This window comes from Microtus oregoni, unplaced genomic scaffold (genome assembly GCF_018167655.1).
Source record: "Microtus oregoni isolate MIOR12 unplaced genomic scaffold, Mior012 000046F_ref0000063, whole genome shotgun sequence".
NCBI classification, from domain to species: Eukaryota; Metazoa; Chordata; class Mammalia; order Rodentia; family Cricetidae; genus Microtus; species Microtus oregoni.
In genome coordinates, this window is record NW_024543220.1 from 15,355,277 (window position 1) to 15,368,083 (window position 12,807).

General features: G+C 49.4%; 1 protein-coding gene across 2 annotated transcripts in view; it reads right to left on the minus strand.

Annotated features, from left to right (window-relative positions):
- Btbd9 (BTB domain containing 9) overlaps positions 1–12,807 on the minus strand; it is a 371,475-nt gene that overhangs the window by 14,918 nt on the left and 343,750 nt on the right. The window lies entirely within an intron of this gene.

The window sequence follows — 12,807 nt, forward strand, 5'->3', positions numbered from 1 at the left end:
GCTCCTCCTCCGGCATTGTAGAAACGCCAGCTGCTGCGAAGCTCTTTCCTGTAATTGTCTAATTACCCAGTAATGCTAGCAAAGGAAATATATGTATCTGCAGTTTGTTTTTCCCATTTGGTTTCAGGTGTTCCATCTTCCTTCTCACTATGCACCTCCCACTGAGGCCGATTCACCACCGCCCGGACACCAGTCCTCTTAAGGTCATTAAAAAGCCATTACCACCCTGTGCACAAAGGCTCGCCTCTGGAAGCAGGTTGCTGAAAACAGAGTAAGAAAAATCACTCTCTCTGTAAAAACACTATTACTCATGCAAACAGACAACTCTCCTGCCCATCCCCCATGCATGCCTCTCTACCCTGCTTCCCTGTGGGGGACTCCCGCTTTCCTAGACCCTCAGCTCTTGGGATACCTGCCAGACAGTCTGTGGGCAGGGGAGGTATGCAAGGCTATGGGGGTTCCACAAGCTGGTGGGAGAAGCAGGGCTGTGCGAAACATCGGAACCCCGCCTTCATCCCTCAAGTTTAGGGCACAGACTCCAGCTGCCCAGGAATGGGGACACACAAGAGCCTGTAGCCATCACTGGGTTTGAGACACAGGACAGAGTGGGAGGGAGGGAGGCAGAGCGGTGTCACAGATCCAGAGACTCTGGGTTTAAGGTGAGCCCTCTCAGGCCTCACAGAGCACAGGGCTCCAAGCTTATGGGCAGGCCAGCATCAGGCCTGAGCTTGCTGCCTCTGCCATAGTTCCCAAGCCATTTGCCTGTGAAGTGCTCTTGGCACACAGGTCTTGTTCCTTGCAGGTTCCCGTGGCCTCTTCTCTTCCACTTAGACTTCTGCCTGGCCTGGGGCTTGGGGCAGGGCAGCAGCTGAGCAGGAGGGAGCCTGAGTTTGTGGAGTAATAAGATCAGAAGGTCTCAATTTAATAGCAATCCTCCATTACATTGCATTAGCATCTAATCACATTAGAGTTCGTTTGCACTAACACGGCCTGAGAGTGGAATATATGATCTCATTTCCCGCAGAACTAGATACCAATCCAAAGAGTGAAGTGACGGAAGCTGTGGGCTCAGGGATGAGCGCCCTCCTCTCTCCACTTTCTGGAGTTGCTCCCTAGAATTTGTCGACTTCCCATGATCCCCGTGAGGAAAGGGAGGCTTCAGAATGCCATCTGCGTCATCTGTCCTAACTGCTGTGCGGCATCAGAGGACAGTGCTTAGAATAAACTTTCACAGAACCAAGAAACCAGCACCATGATGCCATACCAGTCAAGGCTGTGGCCATTCTTGTGAGCTTTAGAGATGGCTGCCTAATGGCCAGCTTGCCAAGCACTGCCTCTTCCTGAGCACTGAACAGTGCACCGGGTCTGTCACTGGCTCCCCACCTAGGGTGAGGAGTCATCTGTTCACGTCTCCCTAGGAACAGAACCACTGCATAGGCTCGGATGAGGGATCTGAACCTGAGCAACAGACCAGAACAGATGCCATCTTCCTTTTGGGATTTGCCACACATCACAAACCACCTACACCTGCAGCTCCTACCCATGCTCCCCCTCCACAGAGACACATCACACTTTTCCCAGGTACTATGGAGTCTTCTCTTGAGAACACGGTCCAAATGAGGCCTCAGTGATGTCCCCTGGGGGACGCATGAGTTCCTGTGTTCAGGGAAGGTATGGGTTGATACCATGATGCTGTTCCAGGTTCTCTATGGGGGCAGGGAGCTTGCTGCTCAGCCTGCAGCTCACGAAGGGGAAGCGACTCCTACAAGCTGTCCTCGACTTCTACACGTACACGGAATAGACTGCTTTGAGCAACTCACTGTGTGTGGCTGGCAGTGTGTGTGCACAGCATTGAAACCAGCATCTACCTCGCCTGCTGTGAGGAGCTGACCCAGAGGCCAGTAGGCAGGAAGACTCGAGAGTGAGAGCACTCTGTCCTGTCATCAGAGGCCTGCTGGTGACACTATGCTCAGTCCTAGTTTCCTGATGTTCGGGCAGGAGAGACTCAATTTGGACCTTGGAGCTAAGGCACCTGGGGTTTTATTTATTTATTTTTCGAAACAGGGTTTTTCTGTAGCTTTGGATCCTTTCCTAGAACTAGTTCTTGTAGAGTAGGTTGGCCTCGAACTCACAGAGATCCACCTGCCTCTGCCTCTGCCTCCTGAGTGCTGGGATTAAAGGCATGCGCCACCACCACCTGGCCCGGCACCCGGGTTTGAATCTCAGTTTGAACCTTTTTGTTTTTTGGCATGTTTGTTTGTTTTAAGACAAGATCTATTTATGTAGTCCTAGCTATGTGAGCTGTCCCAGAATTCTGTAGACCAAGCTGGCCTCGAACTCACAGAGATTCACCTGCCCCTGCCTCCTGAGTGCTGGGATTAAAGGGGTGCACCACCACACCCAGCCCTCAGTTTGAACTTCTAATAGTATTGAGCCCTTAGGTAAGTGGCTCAGCCTGTCTGGGCCCTCGGTGTTCTCATCCACAGAATGAATAACGACAGCTGTCTCCAACATGTCTATTGGGACTTGGGCACAGCCTAAGTAGAAACACCCAGGACAGTGTTAGCTTTTACCAAGTGCTAAAAGCAAGATGAACATGGACAAGACAGACTGCTCCCCTGTGCCTCGTCTACAAGCCATCACGTCAGACACGAGGGTAGCCGAGGCTACTCCTATCAGCACCCCCTTCTTTGAGGCAGACAAGCAGCCAGACTTCAGAGGAACTACCTGTATTTATGATGCATTCTTGAGCCTGCACCTGCTGGGTGTCCAGGGATCCATGCAGACAGTGCAACCCTTATGGCATTTAAAATCTCACTGGAGAGATTAACCGCCCTTCCCCACACTAATTAGAGAAGAAGACAAACAGCACAGGGTCCCAATGCACAAACCGGTGTTCTCAAAGTCCCCTCATAACTTGTGTGACACTTGCGAGTAATTTTTCAATGAAACAGAGCTATAAATTTTGATGAGGTTCCAAAGCTTGCCCACAAAGCTCAAAATGAGGCTAAAATATTACATATACGAAGCTTTAGAAAGGGGAAATGCGGCCGCTGCCACAGTGGCGGTTAAACAAGTCAGAAAAACAAGGGATTTAAACAGGCTTTCTAAAACCCCTGCTGAGGAGTGGGCACTTCAGGTCAGGGCTCTGCATGGGAGCACAGTGAGTGCCATTGATACAGAGAAACATGTGGGCCACCAGCACTCTGGCTCCTGACTATGTCACCGAGACAGGCAGGGCTGAGAACCCAGCGTAGAGCTAAGGAAGGTGAGACAGGACAGCATAAGGAAGCTGTGACAGATAGACCCTGGTTGGCTGCCATAGCAGGGCCTGATGACAATTAGCTTGTCTTTTTCCACCCAAGGGCACAATACAATCTTTCCAGTATCTCTGTGGTTGGAGAACCAGCTACGTCCTTGCTCTTACTCCTGGGCCCACAAGCTACCAGGCTTTACTTAGGAGTGTATTACTATACTACCCCAGGGCTAGAGATCACAGTGGTCTGAGCCATGGGGCACATACATGCACATGTGTGTACACATGCACAGTGAACCACAGGGTGGCTCTAGGAAAGTGATTTTTCTCCTGAAGTCTCAGCTACTATGAGGAGGGAGACTGTGTGCATGCAACAGGAGATCCAGGACTGTGGCAGGAGATCACAAGGCAAAGTTGGCAGCTATTGCTAGCACGCCTTCTTCGTTTATGTATGTGCAGAGCTAGGACTGGACCTGTGACCATCAGCCAATGGCTCCCCCACTGAGCTGTGCCCCAGCCCCAGTGGTGGTTTCTTCTCCACCTCCCATAAAGAAGGTGTTCTGTATCTCCCTCCAACACAGCACTATCAGAAGCCAGGTCTAAGGTCAGAAGGTGCCCTAAAAAGCCAGGTCAAGGAAGGCAGCATATATTTTGTGACAGCACACACAGGACTGAGACAGGGTGGAGAGACACAGATCCCACAGAGACAGACTACAGTGCCTGGGGGGGTTATGTACTGGCAGAACAGTACCGCCACAGGACACCATGTGACAGGAAACAATCCACCCCTAACAACCAGAACAGTACCACTACAGGACACCATGTGACAGGAAACAATCCACCCCTAACAACCAGAACAGTACCACTACAGGACACCATGTGACAGGAAACAATCCACCCCTAACAACCAGGGACCCACATGCCAACTGTTCTTGCATCTATCTCTCTATCATTAGCCTTGCGGAATTGGCCATCAGGCAGAAGCTGCCAAGACTCATTCTAAGACCCCCTTGAAGCACAGGAAGATGTGAATTCGACTCTGAGGAAAACCCGGTCCACTCTTGGAATACCCCAACTTATATTCACGTAACTCAATGGAATCCTCCCTCTATTAAAGTTGGCCATGTGCAGAGCTGCCTGAATTCCCAGCAGTACCTCTCTCTTGAACTCTGAATTTTTACTATGTGGTAGTAAACCTTCCCCTCAGCTTCTTGTCTGTCTCTGAATTCTTCTGTGTTGGTGACTCAAGGACTGAGACCTCCTCAGCCCTCACCACTGGCAGGAAAGCCACACATGAAGTAGGATGAAAAGGGCCAAGGAGAAACACTCCAACCCTGACTTGACCCCAGGACCAGGGCTTGAAATCACACCAATCTGAGCTTGCCCCAGAGTCAGGCCGCAGAACCCTACCAATTCCTGAGCACAGACTCCCACCAATCCCTGAGGTCTCTAAACTCGAAGTTCCACTTTTTTTTTTTTTTTTTTTTTTTTTTTGGTTTTTCGAGACAGGGTTTCTCTGCGGCTTTGGAGCCTGTCCTGGAACTAGCTCTGTAGACCAGGCTGGTCTCGAACTCACAGAGATCGCCTGCCTCTGCCTCCCGAGTGCTGGGATTAAAGGTGTGCGTCACCAACGCCCATCCACTGATTCTTGAGCATGAAATCCCACTAATGCCTGAGTTGCCCCTGAGTCAGACCACAAAAATCTATCAATCCCAAGCCACCCTGGAAAACTCACCCCTCCCCAAGAAACTCTACGCAAGCCCTGTACCCTGTTTGGTTTGCTGCTGCTTCTCACCCTAGATTCTCCCTTCCCAATAAATCTCTCGAGTGAGCTCTGTTGTGCACTGTGACACTTTCGCTGGAGTAGAGCCCAGCCTTGACAACTCCTGCTGGAGCAGAGCTGTACCGCCTTCGCTGGGGAAACTTTCCCTAGTGGAACAGAGCTGTAAGGCTTCTTGGGATCCTAGCCAAGCAGGGCTGTGACATCTTTGCTGGGAAACCCTCCGCCATGGGAGTGGAGTTGTTACTTGCACTGGGGAAACCTTTCTCTGGAGCAGAGCCGTAAGCTGCTGAGCTTACAGTAACTCTGTGCTGTCCTTGGCTCATGACTGCCAAGATCCCTTTCCATTTGAGCTGTGATGCTTACAGGTGACCCATGAAAACGTGCATGTTTCTTAAATATTTTAAAATATTCTAGAAATACACATGCTAAATTTGAGCCAGAGAATGTCTCAGGAGAAGGCAATGAAGGGGACTGCTGACAGGAACAGAGGCAATGCCAATGTTAACTCCAGTATTTCGTGTCTGTTATTTAAACTAAACAGTACTTGTGTGTGTGAGAAATATTAACACGGGTCGCTCTTGGGCAGTGAGAGTGGAAGCTGATGTTACATCACTTTTTACTCTGTGTATCTTAAACATCTTTTGAAATAGAGAAAGGGATCAAAACAGCATCTGTGTTTATGCAAGAAAGAACTTGCTGGGAGGTAGGATCAACTCAGTTGCAAATATAACACTCTAGGGATATGTGGGACTCTACCAAGAGGTACAATTCAGGCACTGCTACTCCTGGACAAGACACGGACGTGATTTCTACCCTGGCTGTCCCTTGTGCATCCTATGCCAAGGGCGCTTGGTCTAACCAGAGTCAAAGGTAGTGATTGCTACAGCAGACCCATGGGACCCAGTGGACACAGAAGTGTTTGCTATGGTCGGATGGGCAGTTAAACACAGCACAGAGAACCAATGGCTTAATCTCTACTGCTTTCACTAAAAGGCTAGTAAAAAACTGGTGATAAATGTCCTCTCTCTCTCTCTCTCTCTCTCTCTCTCTCTCTCTCTCTCTCTCACACACACACACACACACACACACACACACAACTGCATTTATAATGGAGAAGCTCATACCCAGGTCAAAGAGTATCGCAATGAGACACCACCAGGAGGCGGTGATGTGCTATCCTGACTGGGTGGCAGGGGGGTCTCCCAGTGATGCAGTAGTGCCTGCCTGATAATGGTGTCCACAAACCCACTGCAGATAGAAAACTTCCGCTTTTTCAGTGTAAGATGTTCGAAGGTGAATAAGCCATCAAGTATCAGCAAAGAATAGACTCTGGCACTGAACACAGAGGCTGAAAGCAAACAGAGAAGAAAATGACTCAGAGGCTGTAGACACAATTTAATATGGAGAACGAAACTGGGGGGGGGGCTGTTATCCTCAGAAAGAGAAAATTAAAAAAGCATTACTCCTCTGAAATAATAAAATGATATGAAGAGTGAACCTTTTAAAAACAAAACAAAAAAAAATAACTTATGTAAATTAAAACCGGCAGCTGAAATAAACAAAGAGGTCCAGGATGGCAGAGGCAGAGAGGAGGGCCACTGCCCAGTCAGCCGCTCCTGTGAGGAACACACCGTACCAGCTAGGAAAGCACCAAGATACACAGGGTCATCCCCAGGCATAAAGGTCAGAGATTTCCAGGTTGCCGAGTCCCCCACAGCACATGATAAATGAGGAGCATCCATACCAAAGCAGGCTACGATTCTCAGAACCTTGAGGGTGACGAGAGCGGCTCAGACTTACAGGGTCAGAGGATGGAGGAGCGCTTCCTCCCCAGGCAAGTGTGAGAAAGAACAAAGCCACTTGCATGTAGGTGTACATCTTAAACAATGTACCCCAAGGCATTCCTAAGAAGCTACCAGAAAAAGGTACTCAGCCAAAGAACTCAACTCCAACAGCGCAAAAGTCAGGGGATCCAGAATACAGAGCATAAAACAGGGCAGAGTAATAGGGAGGTGGGTGACGGGCAAGTGCTGTGGTTCCCCAGAGACCACTTAAGAGCCATCAGTGCTGTTCACACCAAAGGCAGGTGGAAGAACCAGGGGAAAGCGCCTTGAAGATAAGCGGGTAACAGGGGCACAGGAAAGTAAGGTAACTTCTACCCTCCAGGACAAGGACAGGGGAAAAGGTGACCACGGGGCCACAATGCCTGGTTCAGAGCAGCTGCAGTCCCCTTAGCACCAATCTGACTTCAGAGAAAGTGAAGTTGAAGTCTCACAAAGCAGGGGTGGAGGGAGGAAGGGCGACAGAGGGAACTGGACCTTCCAAAGCACAAAGACAGCAGATCATTCTGACAATGAAGAAATAGCAGATCAATAGCTTTTAAAAAAATTCATTTTCTATGTATGAGATTTCTGCCTACATGTATGTATGTGTACCACATGTGTACCTGGTATCTGCAGTGCAAAAAGGGCATCAGATCTGCAGGTACAGACGGTTCTGAGCCACCATGTGGGTGGTAGAAACAGAACCTGGGTCCTCGGCATGAGTGGCCAGTGCTCTTAACTTGAGAACCGTGCTCCTGTCGGTATGGACAGTTTAGAAAGCTGAAAGACTGGGCAGAAGACCAGAAGGACGCACGTCTTCACCTGATGGCCACAGACCCCAGGGTGACCTGATGTAGGCCCAGCTAGCTGATGTTACTGGGCCCTCAAACTCTGACAGCAGTGCTCCCTCATGATGGATGCAAAAAACCTGGCTACGTAGATGACAGCGCATGCCTGCTCTCCACAAGGACGAGGCAGCTGGAAGCGGGACACAGGGAGAGGGGATATGCATTTATTTCTAAGTCTCTGGAAGAGAGTGAGTGGGAGGAAGACATTTAGGCTTTCATTTGGAAGCCATTTTAAAATGCATTTTCTTTAAATACATCACCTTTTCAAAACAGTACAGGTCTTCTAAGATGGGGAAGGGAAGCAGCTGCCTTTGCGGGGAACCTGCGGTCCAAAGGGGTAAACAAGGGGCTGCTGCTTCTGCTTGCTAAGTCCTGGGGTTCTAACGGAATAAGAAAATTGTGGACATGTATCAGTTTAACTGAAAAACTTAAAAACAAAACAAAAACAAGCAGAGCCAAGAGAGGAAGCTCAGGCAGTGGTGATGAGGACCAGGAAGGGCTGGCACAAACTGTCATTTACAGTCTTGCAGAGCAGGGCTAGAAGGCCAGCGGGAACCTTTGAAAGAAATTCTTGAAAAGGGAGGAAATAATACAGGCTGTCCCCCTGTCAAGTGAGCTTCGGGCAGTGACAGCAGAGCGCTCTCCAGTTCGATGGCACTGAGATGTGACATGGGGACTCAGGGAGATGTCTGTGACAGCTCTTTAGGAGTGTGCCTCATGCGCTGACCCGCAAGCTGCCCGCCAGCCATCTACACACATGGCTCTTCCTGTCTGGCTATGTGATGGAACAAGGACCACACTCCTCTCTCTCATCGGATCTAGAGATGATCTGTGGACCACCAATGTGAAGAGAGAGCCCTTCCTTCCACACTGCATGAGGCAGGAATGGGCCGGCTCCAACAGCCTTAACTGCTCTGCATGCCTCTGCCTACTGGCTCTCCACAGGCAACGTTGGAGAGTATGTCTTCCTCACATTCACCAAGCCCACAGCTCTCATTCTAGAAAGCTCCAAGGCCTGGATGTATAACCCCCATCTAACATCTCATGAGCAGGCCTGGGTCTAATTAGCAAGTACTTCTGTTTGGACACTTAACTAGAGGTAAGAGTTATCTCACTGCCCAGACTTCCTGGGTGCCATCCATTCTCCTTGTCTGTCTCTTCAATTAAGAGTCTTGTGCCTGCCCGGCTGAGGAAAGTTGGGGTGAATCTGCCGATTCCACTAGAGACTCTGCCCCCAGAAGCCCCGAGATCCCTGCTCCCCAGGACCTAAGCTGCCTGTTGGAGAAGGTACATACATCTCTTCTGCTCATTTCCGGGGTCTTTTTACAGATTGAGTTAGCATTCATTTATAAATTGGGAGATGTTCCACTAACATACAGTTTTTGGTTTTTCTTGAAAATCAGAAGATCCAGCAACAGGGTAGCCGCGAATGGGACATGGGCCTGAGTCCTGGCTTCTGGAGCCTCCACCTTGGAGCCGGGCTGTTTTACTCTCTTAGTCCCAGTTTAAGGAGGTAGCCAGGCACTCACCCCAGTCGGTTCAAATGTAAGCATCCAACATCTAGCACCATGAGGTACCATATCTCGTGTACTTTCTTAACCAAGTGTGTCTGTGGGTGTATACACGTGTATGCACGCATAGGCACATGTGCTGTGTGTGTACATGCTCTGCCCATCCACCCTGCCTTTGTTTTTCCCCTCTGCCTCAAGACACATGCAGTGAGATTGGCAAAATCATACAGCTGTGGTCTTCAGTCTCTAGGCCTGCTCAGAGTCCCAGGAGGTGTGTGTTTGGTGGTGGTGGTTAGGGGGGGGGGTCCTTTTCACCTCCTTAGGGAATTTCACTGTATGGACTGGGTATAGGGCTCCAGGAGGGACCCTTGCCCAGGAAGAGGTGGCATCTTTGGAGCTGGCCATGGTCCTCTCCCATGAAGTCCCTTTCAGGGATTCCTAGACTTGGGTAGGTGATGATGCTTTCTGCCTGGCAGATGCACACGCATTTGCAACCCAAATATCAGCTGGCCTTGGGGTTTACCTTCTCTGCTCAGATCATAATTTTCCCTTTTAGAGGAGTTTCCTCTCAAAGAGAAGGTCAGGACCCTCCTGCCAGCTAATCCAACAAGCCCGTGCTAGAAGCTTCTAACGCCTGTGGCAGTTACAGGAAGGGAGTGTCCAGGGACATTCATGGAGTGTTTGAATGAGCATGGGGGGTGTCTGTTTTCATGCTCCAAATCTCACTCAGCTCCCCGCTCCCACTCTACCATAGAGCACTCCTTGATTCCCCTAAGGGGATGTGGTAATTGATGATTAGCATTCCAAAGCTTGGCTTACATCCTGCTAGCCCGTCATATTTAATTACATTTTAACTATATTCGTCTTCGATAATAGCACGAACATAATTTAGATAATTATCTCACTCTCTTATTCTCTGACTCTGTCTGTCTCACTTAGAGCTCTCTGCTACAAAAATCACTTTCTCGGCTCAAACACATAAACAGACTCGGGGGCTGAGTGCCTCCCTCTTTCCTGCAGCCATGGCTGTGCGCGTGTGCAATGAGCTGGAGTATCATGCGGGAGGAAGGTACAGTGGCCACTCTGTCTGCACATTCGTGTCTGTGCAAAACTGGCAGTGGGAGTGTGGCCGTGCATGTGTGTGCGTGCACACGCCTGGGCAGAAACTTTTATGTGACACAAATACAGAGGAGGCCTAGTCAATCAAATTAGTACCTGCAGAGCACCTTCCTGGCCTGGCCTTTCTTTCTTAGAGGGGTTAGTGGTATCCTCACAGTGACGTTCTATTGACACACAGGATCCTCTGTGTCTGGAGACACTTGTGCGGAGAGCTCTCCATAGGGTAAGCAGCACATAGCCCACTGCACTGAGAGGTCCCAGGGCCTCCAGAACGTCACAGCCACCTGAGCTTCTACCTGAAGGCTGGCTGCCCTTCTCCCACACGGACCCAGGAGCCGAGGAGGTCTTCTCAGGACAATGTTCCTCAGCATTTCTAGTAAACTCCATAATAGCTGAGCTCTCTCAGACTTTACGTTGTAAAGTTCAGACATCTAAGATGATTCTGAGCAAATAAGGAAAAGGAGGTCAGAAACAACTACCACAGTGGTGTGTGTGTGTGTGTCGGGTGGTTAGTTATACTTGTCTTATTGATATGAGAGCCTGAGCCTTGATTCCCAGAATCCACATAAAACACTAGCTGTGGTGTTCATACTAGTAATCCCAGCACCAGCATGGCAGTGCCAGGCAAGAAAAGACCTGGAGCTCACTGGCCAGTTACTCTAGTCTATTTGGCAAAATTCCAGGCCAGTAAAAGACTGTCTTGAACTAAACATAGACGGCACTTTAGGGCCAACACCTCAGGTGACTGACGTCTACATGCATGCACACATGTGTGCCTCTCACACATACACACCCATACAAGGAACCACTCCCATCTAAACTGTCTGGTTCAGAGCTTGGGAACTAGGCAAGGTCTGAAACAGACCTCAAGAAACAATTTACGAGTAACAGTGATGGCAGGAGAGTTATCACCACACATCCTCTGGACTTGTCTATGTCTTTGGAGCTCTAGAAGACCCCAGCAAATGTGGATTTTTTTTTTTTTTTTAGTTTTTCGAGACAGGGCTTCTCTGTAGCTTTGGAGCCTGTCCTGGCACTAGCTCTTGTAGACCAGGCTGGCCTCAAACTCAGAGAGATCCGCCTGCCTCTGCCTCCCGAGTGCTGGGATTAGAGGCCTGTGCCACCACCGCCCGGCCAAATGTGGATTTTGCATTTAAAAAATTCTCTTTGGCTGGGTGGTGGTGGCACACGCCTTTAATCCCAGCACTTGGGAGGCAGAGGCAGGTGGAGCTCTGAGTTCGAGGCCAGCCTGGTCTATACAGCTAGTTCTAGGACTACACAAAGAAATCCTATCTTGAAAAACAAAAGACAAAACAAAATTCTCTATGGCTGATGTTGGCTGATGTTCAGGGATTATCTATTTGCTAGTGCTCAGCCATCTTCTATGTCTGCAGAGGTAAAACTCCTTCTTCCTTTCATGAATACGGCCACCAAATAGATCTAGTACTGTGGGGACAGTTATGAAGAGTTGGGACGGGAGTGTGTGCTGTGCCATTAAAACTAAGGGGACATTTGGGAGTTTCAAATCCTCCTTGTCCCTGGAAATAAATATTCAGAGTGAACTCCAGGAATCAAGCAGTGTCTGAACTGACATCATGCCACCAACAACGTTAGTCTGGCCTTTCTTTTGCTGTGTTCTGGTGTAATCAACCCAGGGAGGCTCTCATGCATACAGGCAAGTGCTCTATCACCAGGGCCAAGCAAGCCTTGCTTTACTGAGACAGTGTGTTGCTATCTACCCTGGAGCCTGGGCTCAGGTCTACAGTCTTCCTGTTTGGGGTGACAAGGGTGTACCACCAGGTTTGACTGTTCTCCCATGACTGCTCACTTGACTGGCCTAAAAGTGACTGATGGGCAGCAGGGAAACCAGTGTTGTGTGGTATGAGCTGTAATCCCTGCCCTGGAAAACTTAAAGACACTCAAGGTAGCGACTAGGAGAGGCCATCGAGTCGGTTTTGGTATGACCCTCCAAACAAAGAAGAATCCAGAAATAACCTTCACACCAAGGGCTCCCCTATGACACAGGCTCTAGGTAGGGTTCCCCTTCCTTAGCCATATTAGCTAGGAAGATGATCAGGACCTGGCAGGATGTTTGCCCACTCAAAGGGCCCTAGTGGGGCTATGCTTTCTTTCCTATGTGCAAAGTCCATACTGAGAAGACATATACTTCTATGAGTCAGGTCTACATTGGCCAGCATCAGTGGTTGAAGGAGGATGAGCAGGGCCCTTGTTTCATGCTGTTTATTAGTGATCGTCCTAGGTTCGTCCCCTCTGCTTGGCTTAAGAGGATGCAGGTCTTGCCGAAATATGCTTGAAATCTAGAAGCAGTCAGCATCTCAGTCTCCACTGAAATGGGAGAGACAAATTCAGACTGTTGTTGCCCAGTGAGTTCGCTGTCCCTGGCCAATGATGTCCATCCAAGGTCTTGACTACGTGATGACAGCCTCCTTTCTGCCCTAACTTTTTT